The sequence below is a fragment of the Acomys minous genome (genome assembly GCF_964271855.1).
Source record: "Acomys minous genome assembly, chromosome: 2".
NCBI lineage: Eukaryota > Metazoa > Chordata > Mammalia > Rodentia > Muridae > Acomys > Acomys minous.
In genome coordinates, this window is record NC_140484.1 from 20,822,540 (window position 1) to 20,842,747 (window position 20,208).

Genomic DNA, 20,208 nt, shown 5'->3' on the forward strand with positions numbered 1-20,208 from the left:
TCTGGACACACACACACACACACACACACACACACACACACACACACACACACACCATTGCTGTATGCATTTGTCAATGAGAGATGTTTGAAACCCTTCCTCACTATATGGTCATAAGCTATCAAAGCTCATCTTGGTAGCCTGTTTATTCTTCCTCTGAGTGCCATCACACCTCTCCACCAATGGGAAGTGGTCAAATATGGGGCACCAGAGTTCATGTCAGAGTCAGTTCCCACTCTCTTCACAACTGAGGAGAATGTGAGAGTTGTTTTAAATCTTAAGAAGACAAAAAGAACAGAGAGATTGGGAAATTCTTGTTGGGAAGCCCAACATTTGTTGTAAGTTTAGATTTGGAATGAGTGCTAATGAGATCAGGAGCTGAGAACCTAAGAAGCTGACTGTAAAATGACATTCTGAAGTATTAAGACAGAAAGAATATTTGTCCTATTCTTAGAGCTGACCAAAAACAAAATGGAGTCTGGTGTGGATCTGTAGAAAGACAAAGTAAAGACCTTAACTTCAATAAATCCTGGGGTTGACATGAAATGTTACAGATAAAGATTAAGATGAGATATTCTATTGAAGAGTTTTTCCAAGATCAGAGTCTCGATTTCAATACTTTTATTGAAGGGTTACTTTGATACAATCCTACATACTTTCTGATTTTTGACATGGCTACCTAGTCATGGCTAGAGAAATGCATAGTCACCATAAGCCTCAAATTAACATTGTATAATTTGATGTGCCTCATCTAGAAACCACTCACAGATGTTCACACAGATTTATTTATATTGTGACCCTAACTCTTATCAAGCTATCAACTGAGACTAAATACCATATGGAGAATGAACATGACATGTTAAGTTTATAAATAAATATACCATGAGTAAAAGGGTCTGTTTAGATTAAGATTGATTGAAAGGGGTTGAAAATAAAAAATAGATTCTATAAGACTGTTTCTGTTGACTTACAGAATAGGTCAAAGAAATATTACTGGCAAGGTTCAGAATAAAGGGTAAATCTAAGGTGAATGGACTGGAATAGAGCATGAGAGATCTACCAGGGTGGAGGAAAATGTTCTCCATGTTGATGTGAAGGGTGTTGATGATATTGGACATGTGTGTAAAATTTAAACAGAGTATATATTTAATATCAATGTCCAGAGTGAACTATTTTACACATCATCAGAACAAAAGAAAAAGGTAAAGAGTCAAACATAGAACACAAAATACATACAAATGTATTAACATAAAAAGTGGACATTAGAAATAAAATCACATGAGTCTTAATCTCCAAATTATTTGGAAGCTATTTTTCTAGAAACTTATAAAATCATATAGAAATCAATGAAAGGCTGAATAGCACCACATAAAACATGCTCTTAAAATATTGAATTGATGTGTTGGTAGTGAAAAAAGATATCCTATTTCTGAAAAATATCTTGTGAGAGGGCATGTGAAGTTTTGCAGTTGAGCAGACACATGAAAGGTCACGTGATGTTGGGAAGGAGTATAAAGGCATTTCTATGCTGTGCAACACTTCATTGATTTTTGCTTTCCAGAGAGAAACATTCCAGAGAACTTCTTGTGGTACTCTGGATGATTCTGGATGTTTCCATGGACACATGCAGATTTTGCAGAGGCTTCTTGGTTCTGCTGGATCCTGCCACCAGTATGGAATCATGTGGATCTTTGGTGTTGGCTATTGGCCTGGACTGGTGGTATCCTGATAAAGCAGAGTGGAATTGACCCAAAGAACTAAGTCTAAGCCAGTTCACATCCCTCTTTTCCTATTAACATTCTTTCTTCCTTTTCTCTGGTGGGTGAGTTATAAGTGAGCTTGAAGTGTTTAAGAACCCTAAATAAAACAGGTTGTGAAAAATCTAAGCCTACGATGCATACAGTATTTCCCCCTCACAAAACTCAAGATATTTTCCTGGGAGGAGAGGCACAAAGATTGTAGGAGCTAGAAGTGGCCAATAATATAAAAAGAACAGTGATTGACAGATGAAACAGGGAAGTTGCACAAATGAACCCACAGCAATTACAAGACATGTACAAGACTCAGTAAGAAAGATTCAAGCATAGAGCAGCAAAGTTGGAATGAAATCCCACCCTACCTGAGGAACTACTGTCAGTACATAGCCACTGAGAAAGGAAACATCAACTGACCCAATACTGGCAAGCAACACAAACAGGACTCTGAAAAAAAAAAAGAAGATGAAATCTTAAAATTTGATCAGAAGGGATGGTAGGGTGGCCATGGAAGGAGTTGGGGGAAGAGAGATGAATATGATCAAAATGTGTTCCATAAAATTCACAAAGAATGAGTAAAATATTGGTAAAATATTACTGCCATATTTTCCAGGGTATAAGATGACTTTTTAAATCCTTCTCCTGAAAATTCCATGCCACAGTTGAGGGTGGTCTTATATACCAGCTGCTTACCTGCATCTTGCTTCCCCTTTCTTCATATGTCTGGCACATATAGTGGTAGGTTCCATGAACAATTCTCCACTCTGTGCAGGGGGTGCCGTATGAAATAGGAAGGCGCACACACGTGAGAATGTGAGTCTAGATTGGCTTTCCACCAGAACCCACCCATTATACTCAGAGGGCTGGGCTTCTTCAGGTTGAGTGTGGAGCACACCTTAAAGGGACAGTGTAGGCTGCACTGGCTGTCTTCTGGCACTTAATAAAGTACCTGGCTGTCTGTGCCCTGCCTGCAAATAGACACATGCTGGAGTCTGCTGCTCAGGGTGTTTGTTGGAAGAGGGGTAGTCTTATAGTATATTCCAAATTCTATATTTTAACTGGAAAAGTTGAAGATTGTATTATATGCTCAGTCATCTTATAAACCAGACAGTATTTTCAGTGTAAATGTCTTTGTGGATTTTTTAAAAATGATTTTTATTTTTGATGGTACTATGAACTGGATTTTAAATCTATTTTTTATGCATTTCTATAGAGTACAATCCATTTGTAATAATTAAAATATGGTTTATACAACAAACATATTAAATAAGAATGTTATCATTTTTATCTTGTAATTTGTTGCTGTACTGGATTGATTTGGCTGGCTTTTAGGTGTTTAACAATCCATTAACTCTTCCAACAAATGTCATCTGGATAGTTCTTATGTAGTTATTAAAAATGCATGTCAAATTAAAATAGTCCATTTTAAGAACACACATATGGATATAAAATGGCAGTAATAAGTTTGATATAATACTCACTTTCTAAATTACATAGTCTTTCACACAAGGATTGGGCTGCACAATGGAAGGATGAGGAAGGGCGCTATTGGATCAAACTTTTCATAAAGTAACTGAAACAGAAGATGTTGAGAGAGAGGGAAAATAAGAAGATAGGAATCCTGGTTGTCTGATAAAAAGAGTAAAACAGTTGATTGTGATTTTCCTAAGAATGTTTGACACAATAATATATGTATATTATAGGAGCATTGAAATGCAAGAAATTTACAGTACTAAACAATTTTATTTTATAGATAACACAGATAACACAGAACTTGTAAATGCACAGCAGTGGTGGAAACTAATATAACATCTCAAAGACTGTAGTTTAATGGTCTAAATTTTATTTTCTATATCTATATTTCTTGTTTGTATAAAATTGTACGACCCATATCTATTCATGTGTGCATGTGTCTGTATACAATGCTTGATATTTAAGTGCATAGACAATATTTATGTCTGTTTTATCTTGCTAAAACTTATGTGATGAAGGATGTATGCATGTTATACCTTATCTTGGAAAAAGCAGGTACATTTATAAAAAGAAATTCTACTTTGAATAAGAACATTGACAGGCATTTGATTCTAATGCTCTATGTTTACTCTGCTATACCAACACTGGCATGCAAATGTCTCTTTGCACTTGAGTTCAATATTTTCTTGATTTTTTTGTTTTTCTAAACAGAGTTTCTCTGTGTAGCCTTGGCCATCGTGGTCTCACATTGTAGTCTAGGCTGTACTCAAACTCACAGTGATCCACCTGCCTCTGCCTCCTGAGTGCTAGGATTAAACGTGTGCATCACCACTGCCTGGTGATTCTTGATTTATTTAAGACTTAATAATTAGACTTCCCTTTATTTTTGATGAAACATAATTTAATTAATATCAAGAGGAAAATTATAAAAATGTTATCTGTCTCATGCCCTTTATGAAAAATTTTCTATTAAGTATTTTAAAAAGTTATTTATGGAGTCATATTGCTGTAGACTCACTATAAAGTTCAAAATGTGTATAAGAGATAAGCAATGATAGTTATCAAGATTAGATCTACACAGTCAAGGTGATCTGGGTCCTTTCCATATGAATGTCAACTAGCAACATGGTCTGTGGAATAGGGAAGGATAGATGAACTTTATAAAATGAGGAGACACAGGCGATACACAAAGAGTGAGAACCTCTCATGGCCATCAGGGGATAATAGAGAGATGGGGAGTAATGAAATGTATGAATATTAGAAGATGACATTCTAGTCAATTATTAACAAAGATACAGCTTCAAATGTTCAGGTAGGAGATAATAAAACATCATGGTCATTTGTAGTGATCAACTTCATTATGCTTTCATAGTCTCTAGATAGCTTCCAATGCATCTAACATTGTATAACCAACACTATTAGAACCATTAACCTTTTTGTATTGTTACCTGCCAGACAAAGACACTCATGTCCCTTTGTAATACAGCTACATGTCATTTTCTAACCATAAACATGGCATTGTTTGTACAAAAATTAACCTCAAATTACTCCAAATTTTGCACTAAAACCTAATAATTTTATTTCCCCATGTTGAAATACATGGATATACAATGATGCTGTTGTAGCAGTTATATTTTATCAGTACCCTACCAGTGTCTATGTGGCTTTAAGGATTTCTTAACAATAGGGAAGTCATGGTATAACTGTAAACCTAGTGAACTATTCTAGTGAGTAATAGTTCATGACCAGAAAATTCTTAACTGTTGTTGAAATAAATTTCCTAATACCAAGAGATAGCGTAGCTTTTACATCTACTTCATCCTTAAATCCTCTTTGTGGAACAATAGGAGATAGAATCACCTAGTCAAATTGCAGAGTAAACTGAGTATGGGAGCTCTTGATCTGATTCATAGCATATACATTACAAATCTTACATTTAAAACTCAGAGTTCATCTTGGATATAGGGAAAGAATAATTTAAGAGCCATAGGAAGAGGATATCTTCTGCAAGATTGTATCAAGTAGATAAGATAGGGAAGTTACCTCCACAAAATCTAAAAAATATAGTTGGTGAAACAAGACCTGAACAACAATAACATCAGTTGAAATGATGTGGTTGATGAGTAAAGTTACAAGCTGGAAAGATTCAGGCAACTAAAAACTTTCTCAGAATTGAACATCCTAAAGTGCCATCCCATCTTAAATGCCAAGTCCTAAAACATACATATAACAAACACTAAGTAAACCAAGCTCGTTTTATTTATGTACACACACATGCACACACACACAAACACACCAATAATAATTAAATGATAAGAGATCATGAATTTCAAGGGACACACAGTGCCATGTCAAACATTGGTAGGAGAGGCTGAGCAGAAGTAATATAATCATATTTTATTTAAATAAAATATTAAAAAATTGATACTGATATTTTCAAGTAAACTGACCAAAAACAAGTAAAAATGTAGTACAGTAGGTGGATGACTCTGTAAAAGCCATTGGTGAATTTAAAAATAAATGTAAACAGAAATTAGAAGAGCATTTGGCCAATATGTAAAGACCCTACTTCCAAAATAAGGGCACAGAAGGAAAGACATCCCAGCAAAGGCAAAAAGAATGTTCTTTAGAATATCTTAGAAGAAATTCAGAAATGGAGATACCAATATATGTAGAAAAGATCCACAGACTTTGAATTACAAAGTATCAGAAGAGAGTCTGTTAATGTTAGAATATTAAAACCAGAGATTAAAGAAATGGCAATAAATGCCATAGGAGAGACCAGGTCACTCCTAAAGGTAGCGCCATCAGAATAGCATCTGGTCACATAATTTTGACTTTTAAATCCAGAAGGTTCCAGAATTACATGTTCCAGTTTCTGAACAATTCTCAACTCAGAATAGTATGCACACTAACATCATCCATTAAAATGGAAGAAATATGATGTTCCCATGATAAAACCAGAATATGGATTTAATAACAACCAATCAAGCTCTTCAGAAGATACTGGACGTAATGCTTTTGTTGGAAGAGAAGGATCAAAAGTAGCAAATCATTCTAGAGAAAAAATAAACAATCCCGGAACTGGTAATTAACTAGATCTATGAAAACACTACAAAATCCTGACAAAATGACAGGAATTATTAAATATTTTTCAGTATCCCTTAGGTAGCCAATACACACACAGGTGTACTCAGTTGCATAAAGAAAATGTTATTATATCTAAAGCCATGAATTAGCCCCATCACAATGATAGTGAATGACTCCACACCACATTCTTATCAACTGAAAGTCAACTGGACAAAAACTAAAGAAAGAAACATTATAGCTAAGAACCATCTTAAGTCAAATGGTCCTAGGAGACATCTAAAAAACATTCCAAGAAGCACTGAAGGAGAAACATTCTTCTCAGTATCCAGTACTTAACCTCACATCAGGACATAACATAAATCTCAAAAAGTATACATAAAGAAAAGTAAAACTTTGCATTCTCTCAGAGCAAGAATGGAATAAATGCGATTATTAAGAGCAACTGTAAGTATACACATTCATTTAAAAAACCTAAATAATGTACTACCACACAGAGTGACAATTGATTCACGGAAGCAATCAAGAAAGAAATTAATCAATTTTTGGAACTGCATCTAGAGAGTCACCCATGCAGTTAAAATACTTTTTTCTCTTAATAAAGATCTGTGTTTGTTCATACACCCTCATGATGGTTCACAATTAGTTTAACTCTAGTTTCAGGGGACCTGAATATTCATTTTCATCTCTCTGGGAAGCAGGCACGTAAGTCATGCACATGCATACATGCATACAAAAAACTCACACACATAAAGTAAATAAATAAATGCCAACACTTAACACCGACAGCAAACCCAAATAACACCTATCTCCAACCCCTCTGGGGATAATTCAATGAAAACTATACTCAGAGTTTCACTTGTTCTTCTACACACTCTTTCAATGGTATACCTCTCCATGAATGATTCAGTTCCTTTGAAATCCCCTGTAGACGTTATCAGTACAAGTATGTGAAAATTATATTTATTCTGTATTAAATGTATATTAGTGTACATTAAAATCTATGCAAGTGATCTACAACAGGGTGACAATGACACCTATGTTCATGTTCAGACAGGACAATTCTTTCCAGAAGATGGAAAGTTCTCCCATGCTTATGGATCAGTAGGATGAACATAGTAAAAATGGTCATCTTCCCAAAAGCAATCTACAGATTCAATGCAATTCCCATGAAATGTCAACACAGCTTTTTACAGACTTTGAAAGAACAATTCTCAACTTCATTTGTAAAAACAAAACCCTCCCCCCAAAAAACCCTGAATAACTAAGAGAATCCTATGCAATAATAGATCTGGAAGGATCTACATCTGTGATCTCAAGATGTGCTATAGAGAAAACAGTAATAAAAATGTCATAGTACTGGCTTAAAAACAGACAAGTGGATCAATGGAATCAAAATGAGGTCCCAGAAATAAACTCACACCATACAAGGGAAATAAGATATCATGTTCAACAAATGCTGCTGGTCTAAATGGATGTCTACTTGTAGAACAATGCAAATAGATCTTTATTTATCAAGCTGCACAAAAGTAAAGTCCAAATACATTAAAGATGTCAACATAAAAACAGACACACTAAACTGTTAGAAGAAAACATGGGGAAGAGCTGTGAGCTCATAGGCACAGGAGACAACATCACAAGGAGACCGATGGAGCCAACTAATCTGGGTGGAGGAGGAGGGTGCTACAGGGACTGATGCACCAACCAAAGACCAAGTATAGTGAACACCTAGATCCCCTCCTTAGATGTAGTACATGGTAGCACAGTCTCTGTGTGGGTTCCATAATAAGGGAATTAGCGACTATTTCTGACACAGACTCTGGTGTCCACATGTTGGTCACTTCACCATGGCAGGGAAGCCTTGCCTTGAAACACAAAGGAAGAAGATGTAGGCATTCCAGGTGAGACTTGAAAGGCTGAGGTCAGATAATAGGGGAGGAGTGCTCGCCTTTCTGAGGACTAGCAGATGGAGTGAGGGAGTATGATCGACCCAAGGTGGGACCAGTAATTGCAATATAAAGTCAACAACAAAAAAAATAGGACAATTTACGATGTATGACTAATTGGAGTTTGTTTCACCTTATCTACGTTTTGTGTTGCCTTTATAGTCACTAGGTTGTTTTCACACTTACTTTTGTTTGTAATTTAAACACCAGGGCTAATGTGCTCATTAAAAATTTTGGTTTCATTCTTCTAGGCATATTCAAACAAAATAATAAGTAATAAATTGTTTTTCAAATGATGTTTGCATGATTTTAAACATTATTGGCAAATTAGTAAGTGTTCAGTGAACTATAAAGACTTTGATCAATTCAGTTATTATATAAAGTTATATTAACTCATTACCTGTCTTCCTTTAATTAGGAAATAGTCAATAAAGTCCCGAGGATTCGTGACATCCAGTGACTCTTCATGTTATTTTATTTTCTTCAAAAGGTAACTTTTCATATAATTATAATTTTTAAAATATGTGTTATGACTTCCTGGATAAAAATTAAGCAGAATGGGGAATGTATTGCAAACCTACAAGGAAATGCAAGAATTCACTAAGTTGTAATGAATTATTTAAAATATATTTATAACATATCACCTGATTGCTTTCACTATTAGATCAAGCTATGTATGAAATTTATCTTAAGGAGATGGTAACTGTATATTCTAATAGAGATATTTCATGGAGAAATTTCTGCCCAAATGATCAAAGATAATAGCAAAATTTCCACACTCACATTCCTTTTCAGTATAAAGTAAATTTGTGCCAGTTCTTTGATAGCTCAAACAAACTCTGTTCTACATGGCTGAAATAGCATGTTATGTAAATTACTTACACATGCTTTTCAAAAGATGATAGAAGTTAGGATGATAGGGTGATATGATTTACAGAAGAAATTTAGTCCCTGATTATTTATTCCCCTTAAGCAGATTTCTACATAAAAATAGTATATGACTTAAAATAAATTGCATACCAATCCCTTGGGAGTTTCTCATGCATTCATTCTTTATGCATTGTGTATGAAAGGCTAGTTCAGCCTAAGACAGCTCTGGGAGATGTTTCTGATCCACACAAAATGAGATCATTCACCTTGTCCATTGTTCCTGTTACCCTGTCACTTAGGATTCTATCTGATGCACCAAACCACTGAAACAACTGAATATTTGCTGGGAGCTTTCATTAACATATATATTCCTTCTCCTTTAAGAGAATAGTCTCAGATATTTCTTCCTGAAAATATGTTGAGAATGTGTGTAATTGTTAAAACGAGGCCAATAAATTTGAATACTAGAAGGTTGTTCTATTTGTTTCTGCCCATATTTCTAGAAGTAAATACATTGTTTTATCAAAAGAGCCCTATTGACATTAATGGTGAGTGCAACAGAAAGAAAGCTATCTGGTTAAAGCCATCCTGGCATTTTCCCTTCACTGTTTGATTTGAAGATGAAAATGTTTAGTGCTCCCTCCAAATATTTTTTTTCCATCACATGTTAGACTGGACTGTGAGGGCTGGTCACCTCACTTGATCCCTAATGCATTTATGAGGAAGATCACATGTGTGCTTTCAGAAAGAATGGATTGTGACTTCACCTGCAACCAGGGGGAGCTCAGAATATGGGTGTTCTCATTCATTCTTTTCATCAAGTTAAGGAAATCCTTATCTTTATAGTCAAAACAATTCTGGAATATAATGGAGCAGATGACATTGCAGGGAGCACAACCCAGGATGAAGGTGGGATTACAGGGTGAGCCTGAGGAATTGGAAACAATTGTAAAATACTATTAAATTATGCAAAGCAGACACTTTGCCCTTGTTAACATGGTAAGTTACTTTAGCTGTTTTAACCTACATTTGTGCCAAGTGAACTGCATGGATTGGAAGTGCATTGCAGCCTTAACATGAGACCTGTACATCTCATAAGGAAAAATGCTTTGAAGAGGATAAGAACAACATGACGCATAAATCCATACCTAGATTCAGGAAGTAAAAGTGAGATTCTCAAGCTGCACTCACCATTGGTTTTCCTCAGTTCCTCTACTAGGCGCTGTGCTTCCTCTTGAACACGCTCCTCAATGCTCCTTTTCCCCATGCCCAAATTCTGCAAGGTCATGAGTGAAAGGCGCCTCGTGTCTTTCCATATATTCCCGTTGCTAAATACAATGCCTGAATTAAGGGAACAGACAAGAGAGAACATATAGCATAGATAGCATAAGGAGGTAACTAGTGGCCCCCATAAAGTCTCAAAGGGTGCCTACAGAGCAACCCTGTCTCTGCTTTCCACCCTCCAACTGACTACACACACTGCCCAGTCACATGAGCACATGCACACTTACCCATGCCATTAGCAACCTTTTCAACCACTGGAAATCTTCCTCTTCCAGCAAATTCCTCCCCATGATCAATCAGAGCTTCTTTGACTGCCTCATAGCCATGCAACACCACAGTGGGCTGCCTTCCCAAATACAGAGTGAACACAGGGTCATAGACTTTTGATAACTAGAAACAGAAAGAAAATATAAATTTTAGAAGGAAGGTGACCTTATTCTTCACGATTTCAAACATTTTTAAACTCATAATATTTTTGTGTTAGGCTATTTTATCAAGAATATCTCAATTTGAAGTTTTATACATTACAATTTGAGAATAATTACTTGTGGATATCCTATATTATGGCAGGAATTCACAAAGAGGAGTGACACATAGAACATAATGAAATTTAATACCACACTAAGATATTTAGGAGCTCTCTGGTCTAATCTAATAAAGAAATGGCAGGAAGAAGATCCTATGTTCATTCTAGGGCCATATTTCAAACAAGTAAAGACTCCAAATTTATCATCTGTTTATGTACTATTGGATGCTTGAGCATTACTTTCATGCACATTTTATACTGAAATAGACATCAACAGTCATATGACTGTTGCAGAATAAGATATGAAACTCCTCCTGTGAAAACTACAGAACATCACGACGAAGAAAAGAAATAAAATCTTCATTTATCACAAATTAATGCATCCGTGTTTTTGTCAATTGTTACAAAACTACAGAGAGCACACATCATAGAAGCTGCACTGCAGAATGCATCATTTGTGGAAAATATATCACCACGAAGCAATCTTGGATCAAGGGACATGTTTTGTAAGTAATAAGGTTGGGAATCTACTACATATGGATTTACACAGTGTTTATTGCTTTCATTTCCAGTGTGAGTTCATGCTCATAGGTTTTACTTCACACTAGGCACAAGTTAGTTCTTCAGAGTTGAACATCAAATAATAAGGCATGTCCAAAATTCTGAAATTTTGAATGGAAGATTTCTCACTCTTAATCTTCAGCCAAAAGTTAAAATTGTTATGAAATAAGGAGTTGAAGAAGCATAACTTTAAAATTCTCTGGTTATATTTATAAAATGCAGTGACCTAGATGCTCTTCATCCTGAAACCAAATCATTACTAATTTACTGACCAGGACTAGATGCAAAAGGCAGAAAAGACATACAATGTTACAGTTTTTTACTTTATGAACTTCTATAAACAGTATTTTCTCCAGTGATAGAATTTTGTTGAAAGCACTGTGACTTATATCTCCATTTGCAAAAGTCTAGAGACATCTAAAGTATACTTACCTTGGTGAAGGATTGGTAAATATCCTTCACATCTATCTGGAGGATGTTGCCAATAATTGGGAGAGGAGTGGAGCCAGGAGGGAGCTTTCTTCTCTCAGAGCTCTGTTTCCAGAGTGAGAGGAGAAGCAGACAGGATAGAGTGAGGACCAAGACCACGAGTGGATCCGTGGACTCCCTTCTTCCTGATACAGCTGTGAACAGGCATCACAGAGCTTTTATAATGCAACTGCAGAATCAGCATGGAGTACTTTAGGACATTGTTGACCAATTAACTTCACAATCTTTATTTCTCGGCCAAGTAGACTTTGTTCCAATGGTAAGACCAACAGGTACTTAGGTCTTTTTTTTCTTTTTCTCTTTCTCTTTTTCTTTGATTTTTTAATTAATTTATTCATATTACATCTCAGTTGTTAGCCCATCCCTTGTATCCTCCCATTCCTCCCTTCCTCCCGCTTCCCCCCTACTCCCCTCCCCTATTTCTGTGTCTGAGGGGGACCTCCTCTCCCTGTATGTGTTCATTGGGTATCAAGTCTCCCCTTGGTGACCTATTACCCTTCCTCTGAGTGCCACCAGGCGTCTCCATCCAAGGGACATGTTCAAATATGGGGCACCAGAATTTGTGTGAAAGTCAGATCTCCTTCTCCACTTAACGATGGAGAATGTCCTGTCCAGAGTTTGTGTGAAAGTCAGATCTCCTTCTCCACTTAACGATTGAGAATGTCCTGTCCATAGGCTAGTCTGGGTAGGGATTCGAAGTTTACTGCCTATATTTTCCTTGGCTGTTGCATAGTTTGCAGAGGATCCCAGGGCCCAGACCTGCCTGTAGTTTTCCAGGACCCACTGGGTCCTTTTATTTCCTCATTCTCCCCGGCTTCTTACACCTAAAGTCCCAATAGGGTGTCCTCCCCTCTGACCCACTTTCCTGGTAGGTACAGTTTTTTATGGGGACGTACACCTTGGACTAGTGTCTCGATATAAGTGAGTGTATACCATTTAGCTCTTTTTGCTTCTGTGTGAACTCACTCATTATGATAATTTCTAGTTGAATCCATTTGTCCACAAATTTTGGAAGTTCCTTGTTTTTAATAGCTGAGTAGTATTCCATAGTGTAGATCTACCGCAGTTTCTTTATTCATTCTTCTACTGAGGGACACATAGGTTGTTTCCATGTTCTGGCTATTATGAATAAGGCAGCTATGAACATGGTTGAGCATATGTCCCTGCTGGGTTAATGTGTCTGTTTTTAGGTTGAGGTCTTTAATCCACTTGGTCTTGAGTTTTGTGCATGGTGACAAATAGGGGTCTAATTGCATTTCTGGGCTGTTGGTGTTCTGTTCAGGAAGTTGTCCCCTGTGCCAATGTTTTCCAGGTTCTTCCACACATTTTCTTCTAACTGATTTAGTGTCTCTGGTTTTATGTTGAGGTCTTTAATCCACTTGGATTTGAGTTTTGTACAAGGTGACAAATATGGGTCCAATTGCATTTTTTTACACATAGACATCCAGTTAGACCAGCACCATTTGGTGAAGATGCTATCCCTTTTCCATCGAATGGATTTGGCTTCTTTGTTGAAAATCAAATGACCATATGTGTGTGGATTCATATCTGGGTCTTCGATTCGATTCCACTGATCAACCATCCTGTTGCTGTGCCAGTACCATGCTGTTTTTATTACTATTGCTTTATAGTACAGTTTGAGATCAGGTATGGAGACTCCTCCAGAGCACCTTTTATTGTACAAGATTGTTTTAGCTATTCTGGTTTTTTTGTTTTTCCATATGAAGTTCAGAATTGAACTTTCAATGTCTTTAAAAAATTGTGTAGGTATTTTGATAGGGATTGCATTGAATCTGTAGATTGTTTTTGGTAGGATGGCCATTTTTATTTTGTTAATTCTCCCTATCCATGAGCAAGGTAGATCCTTACATTTTCTCATGTCATCTTCAATCTCTTTCTTTAGGGTTTTGAAATTTTTTTCAAACAGGTCCTTCACTTGCTTAGTTAGAGTAACTCCTAAGTACTTTATATTGCTTGTGGCTAATGTGAAGGGTGTAGTTTTCCTAATTTCTTCCTCTGCAAGCTTGTCATTTGTGTATAGGAAGGCTACAGACTTTTTTGAGTTAATTTTGTATCCAGCCAATTTGCTGAAGGTGTTTATCAGCTGTAGGAGTTCCCTGGTGGAATTTTGAGGGTCACTTATGTAGACTATCATATCATCTGCAAATAGGGATAATTTGACTTCTTCCTTTCCCACTTGAATACCCTTGAACTCCTTATGTTGTCTTATTGCTCTGGCTAGAACTTCGAGTACTATATTGAAGAGATATGGAGAGAGTGGGCAGCCTTGCCTTGTTTCTGATTTTAGAGGAATTTCCTTGAGTATCTCACCATTTACTTTGATTTTGGCTATTGGCTTCCTATATATAGCCTTTCTTATGTTGAGGAAAGTGCCTTGTATTCCCGATCTCTCTAAAACTTTAAACATGAATGGGTGTTGGATTTTCTCGAATGCTCTCTCTGCATCCAAAGAGATGATCATGTGGTTTTTTATTTTCAGTTTGTTTATGTGGTGGATTACATTGATGGATTTCCATATATTAAACCATCCCTGCATGCCTGGAATGAAGCCTACTTGGTCATGATGAATGATATCTTTGATGTGCTCTTGTATTCGTTTCGCAAGTATTTTATTTAGTATTTTTGCATCGATGTTCATAAGAGAAATTGGTCTGAAATTCTCTTTCTTTGTTGAGTCTTTGTGAGGTTTAGGTATCAATGAGACTATGGCCTCATAGAATGAGTTTGGTAATGTTCCATCCCTTTCTATCTTTTGGAGTAGCTTGAAGAGTATCGGTATTAGCTCGCCCTTGAAGGTCTGGTAGAATTCTGCACTGAAGCCATCTGGCCCTGGGCTTTTTTTGGTTGGGAGACTATCAATGATTACTTCAATTTCTGTAGGGGAAATAGGGCTATTTAGCTTGTTTATCTGTTCTTCACTCAACTTTGGCAAGTGAAATTGTTCTGTATGTTTTGTGTTTTGATTATTATGTGACGGGCAATTTTTCTTTTCTGGTGAAGTCTATTTGATGTTCTGTATGCCTCTTGTATATTTATAGGCATCTCTTTCTTTAGATTGGGGAAATTCTCTTCTATGATTTTGTTGAGAATAGTTTCTGGGCCTTGGAGTCTGATATCTTCTCTTTCTTCAATGCCTATTATCCTCAGATTTCTTCTTTTCATGGTGTCCTTAATTTCTTGGATGTTTTGTGTCAGGAGTTTTCCAGATTTGGCATTTTCTTTAATGCTTGCTTCAAGATCTGTGATTGTATCTTCTAGACTTGAGATTCATTCTTCCATCTCTTGGATTCTGTTAGAAAAACTCAGCACTGTGTCATTCTCCTTCTTCTCCTTACGTTCTCATTTTTCTTAAGTCTGTGTGTTTATCATTGAATCCATTTTCATCTTCATATCTTGAACAGGTTTTTTTATTTCTTTTATCTGGTTGTTTACATTTTCCTGAAAAATTTCCAGTTCCACTCTATGTGCTTCTTTTATGTCTCGCACCTGCTTCGCTGCTTCTTCCTGCATCTGATTTCTAATTTTAATTGTTTCCTCCATTACCATCCTCATTACCAAGGATTTGAGGTCATTTTCTTGTGTTTCCATTGTATGTGAGTTCTCCGGGTTGTTTTCTTTGGGATAGCTGGGAATTGGAGATGCCATGTTGTTTTGGGGTTTTTTTGTGTATGCTTTTACGCTGTCCCTTAGACATCTTGCCGTCTCTGTTTTTGTTGGGTAACTTCCAGAGTTGAGTGGAGGGAGTCTGGTGATAGATTCACTTGTTTTCTCACGATTTCCGTAGGCTGGAAGCCCTGATACTTCTCTTGTGTGAATGGCAGGAGCTTAGCCCTGTCGTTTTGGGCTCTCACCACCAGTGATCCTCAGCTCCCCTTTGCTGTGGGTCCTGCAATCGTTCTGGGTCTTTGAATGATCGTTGGGTCAGGCCAAGGTATCCACATCCTTTTGGGTCCCCTGCCAAGTCCAGCCAGGGATACTGGGCCCGAACCACACGTGGAGCTCAGCTAGTTTCTCAGTGCCTGAACCATCTGCCACAGCAGGAGAACTGCAACTGCACTGAGCAAGCACCCAGGGTGGAAGTGAGCGCCCCGCCCAGTTTGCGTCTCAGCAGGAAAACCAAGTCTGCACTGAGCACGCACCCAGGGTGTATCTGAGTGCTCCGCCCAGCCCGCGTCACAGTAGGAAAACTGCTGGAGCGCTGAGCAAGCATCCAGAGTATAACTGAGCGCTCCGCCCAGCTCGTGTCACAGCAGGAAAACTGCGTCTGCGCTGAGCCGGAGCACAGGGTAGAAGCGGGCACCCCACCCAGCCTGCGTCACAGCAGAGGAGCTGCGCCTCGGGCAGAATTGCCCGCCAAGCCGAGCCAGCCTCTCCACAGCACAGCTCACTGAGCAAACCCAGGACTCCGGGCCGAACCGTCCGCTGAGTCCAGCCTGGGTCTCAAGGCCACGCGACCCAAATTCTGTCCAGAGTCCCCTCACCCGCAGAAACTCCCACTGACCACCACACTAATCGCCTCCACTGGAAGGCTCTGAGCTGCAAACCTCAGCCACCGCCGCTGTCGCCGCTGTCGCCGCTGTTGCTGCTGGAGCCGCTGGGGCTGCTGGAGCGGCTGGGGCTGCCGGAGCAGCTGGTAGCACTGCTGTCCCCACAGCCGCCGCCGCTCTGATCCGAGAAAGTCCTCATTCCTCCCATGAGCAGGGGCAGGCAGGTCCTCCACACCCTGGTCCCTCCGAACTGTGGAGCACTTCTGCTGCCGTGGTGTGGGGACCTTGGTGTTCCTGGCTCAGAAATCTGTGCAATTCCCTGAATTGTTCACTGGAGCTTTCAAATACGGTCCACACTCCTCGCCGCCATCTTGGATCCCCCTCTTTGTCATTTTTATATAGGAAAGCTACTGACTTTTTTGAGTTTATTTTGTATCCTGCCAATTTGCTGAAGGTTTTTATGAGCTGTAGGAGTTCTTTGGTGGAATTTTAGGGGTCACTTATATACACTATCATATCATCTGCAAATAGGGATAATTTGACTTCTTCCTTTCCCATTGGATCCCCTTGATCTCCTTTTGATGTCTTATTGCTCTGGCTAGAACTTCAAGAACTATATTGAAGAGATATGGGGAAAGTGGGCAGCCTTGTCTGGTCCCTGATTTTAGAGAGATTTCCTTGAGTATCTCTCCATTTAATTTAATGTTGGCTATTGGTTTGCTGTATATAGCCTTTATTATGTTTAGAAAAGTGCCTTGTATTCCCGATCTCTCCAGAACTTTAAACATAAACTGGTGTTGGATTTTGTCAAATGCTTTTTCTGCATCTAAAGAGATGATCATGTGGTTTTTCTCTATTAGTAAAAGGCAAAAGATTTATACGATCTGAAGAGAAACCAGAGTATTTTTTTTTGTTGTTTATATGGTGGATTACATTGATGGATTTCCATATGTTAAACCATCCCTGTATACCTGGAATGAAGCCTATCTGGTCATGGTGAATGATGTCTTTGATATGCTGTTGTATTCGCTTTGTGAGTATTTTGTTGAGTATTTTTGCATCAATGTTCATAAGAGAAATTGGTCTGAAATTCTCTTTTTTGTTGGGTCTTTGTGAGGTTTAGGTATCAATGTGACTGTGGCCTCATAAAATGAATTTGGTAATATTCCATCCATTTCTATCTTTCAGAATAGCTTGAATAGTATCGGTATTAGTTCTTCTTTGAAGGCCTGGTAGAATTCTGCGCTAAAACCATCTTGCCCTGGGCTTTTTTTTTTTTTGGCTGGGAGACTATCAATGGTTGCTTTTATTTGTATAGGCGAAATAGGGCTATTTAATTTGTTTATCTGTTCTTGTTTCAATTTTGGCAAATGGAATCAGTTGAGAAAATTGTCCATTTCCCTCCAATTTTCAAATTTTGTGGCATAAATGCCTTTAAAGTAGGTTCTTATGATTCTTTGTATTTCTTCAGTGTCTGTTGTTATGTCTCCCTTTTCGTTTCTGATTTTGTTTATTTGGATAGTGTTTCTTTGCCTTTTAGGTAGATTGGCTAATGGTTTGTCTATCTTGTTAATTTTCTCCAAGAACCAGCTCTTGGTTTTGTTTATTCTTTGGATTGTTCTCTTTGTTTCTAATTTATTGATTTCAGCCCTGAGTTTGATTATTTCCAGGTGTCTACTCCTCTTGGGTGTTTCTGCTTCTTTTTTTCTAGAGCTTCCAGATGTGTTTTTAAGTTGTTTATGTGGGATGATTCCATTTTCTTTTTAAAGGCACTTAGTTCTATGAATTTTCCTCTTAGCACTGCTTTCAATGTGTCCCACATATTTGGGTATATTGTTCCTTCATTTTCATTGAGTTTCAGGAAGTCTTTTATTTCTTCCCTTATTTCTTCCATGACCCATGTGTCATTAAGTGGAAAGTTGTTAGTTTCCCCGTGTTAGTATGCTTTTTGTTATTTCTGTTGTTGTTGAAGTCCAGCCTTAGACCATGGTGATGTGATAAGATACAAGGTATTATTTCAATCTTCTTGTATCTGTTGAGGTTTGCTTCGTGACCAACTATGTGATCAATTTTAGAGAATGTTCCATGTGGTGCTGGGAGAAAGGTATACTCCTTCACGTTTGGGTGGAAAGTTCTATAGATATCTGTTAGATCCATTTGATTCATGACATTGGTTAATGAGGTTATTTCCCGGCTTAGTTTTTGAATCAAAGACCTATCCTTGAGTGAAAGTGGGGTGTTGAAGTCTCCCACTATTAATGTGTGGGTATTGATGAGTGGGGCAAGCTTTGTTAATAACTCTTTTACAAATGTAGGAGCCCTTGTATTCAGAGCATAGATGTTCAATATCATGATGTCTTTTTGGTTGACTTTATCTTTGATCAGTACGAAGTGTCCATCCTCATCTTTTTTGATTAATTTTGGTTGAAAGTCTATTTTATTAGATATTAGAATTGCTACCCCAGCTTGTTTCTTGTGACCATTTGCTTGGAATATTTCCCCCCAACCTTTTACTCTGAGGCAATATCTGTCCTTGTGATTGAGATGTGTTTCTTGAATGCAGAAGAATGTTGGGTCGTGTTTATGCATCCACTCCATTAGTCTGTGTCTTTTATTGGAGAGTTGGGGGGATTTCAAGATGGCATCGACCAGTATGCACCATAGTCTTTTTCTTTTTCTTTCTTTCTTTTTTTGTAAAGACTTTCTGGTCTGTTTTGTCATGAAATTTGTGTGCTTTATCTGTTTTTGAGTATTTCACTTCAGGAGTTAGTTATTCACAGATTTTCTCTTTGTGATCTTAATATACAGAGGAGCCTCTCTCGCCTCGTATTTTCACTTTGGTGTTGTAAACTTTGTTGGCCACCTCTAAACTTCTTTCAGGTTTGGTCCCACTTAGGCATTTCATATTCTTGATTATTTTTTAAAATTTACTTTAAATCCCAATCAGAACTTCCTCCCCATCCTTTCCTCCCAGTCCCTCAATCTCCAATCCAGTTCTTCCATGTATCCCTCCTTTTCCTCTCTGAGATGAGGAGTTCTCCCATATCTATTCACCAGCCTTGCAGTTCACATTAGAGTAGGACTAGGCACATCTTCTCTAATTGAGGGTAGAATAGGTAGCATAGTTAGGGGAAAGAAATCGAAAGGTAGGTAACAGAGCCAGAGACCACCCTTTCTCCTGCTGTTAGGGGTACCATGTTAAGAACAAGCTACATCTCTTTAATATATGTATAGTACCTACAAGTGGATGCTCATTGGTTGGTGGTTAAGTTTCTTGGGGCCCAGGTTAGCTGATTTCATAGATTTTCTTGTGGTGACATCTCTGTATCCTTCAATCCATCCTCCGTAACTTCTATGAGATTTTTCCAAACTCTGCTGAATGTTTGTCTGTGGGTTCTGTATCTCTTCTCATTAGTTAGTAAGCAAAACCTCTCAGAGGACAGTTATGCTAGGCTCCTGACTACAAATATAGAAGAATGTCCTTAATAATGTTGAGGTGGGCTTGCTAGGGTAATTTATTTGTTGGTCTTTGGCATATATATTATGTATGTGGGTTTTGTACTTTAATGGTATTCCTTAGTATGGAAACCAGCATGTCTCTGTGTCTATATCATTTCTTATGAATTTTATTTGGCTTTTTTGTTTCATCTTTTTCCCATTTTTTTCTTTTTTAAAATGATTTTCCCTTATGTGCCAGTGGTTTATCAATG

At 37.7% G+C, this 20,208-nt stretch overlaps 1 pseudogene across 1 annotated transcript; it reads right to left on the reverse strand.

Moving 5' to 3' along the window:
* Nucleotides 1-115: 115 nt before the first annotated feature.
* On the reverse strand, nt 116-12,137 carry LOC311592348 (cytochrome P450 2C37-like; annotated as a pseudogene). Its single transcript, XR_014783594.1, has 7 exons — nt 11,934-12,137; nt 10,642-10,804; nt 10,322-10,471; nt 9,898-10,058; nt 8,661-8,837; nt 3,236-3,327; nt 116-2,518 (listed from the first exon to the last, which is right to left on the reverse strand). The product of XR_014783594.1 is annotated as a cytochrome P450 2C37-like (transcript).
* Nucleotides 12,138-20,208: the final 8,071 nt, after the last annotated feature.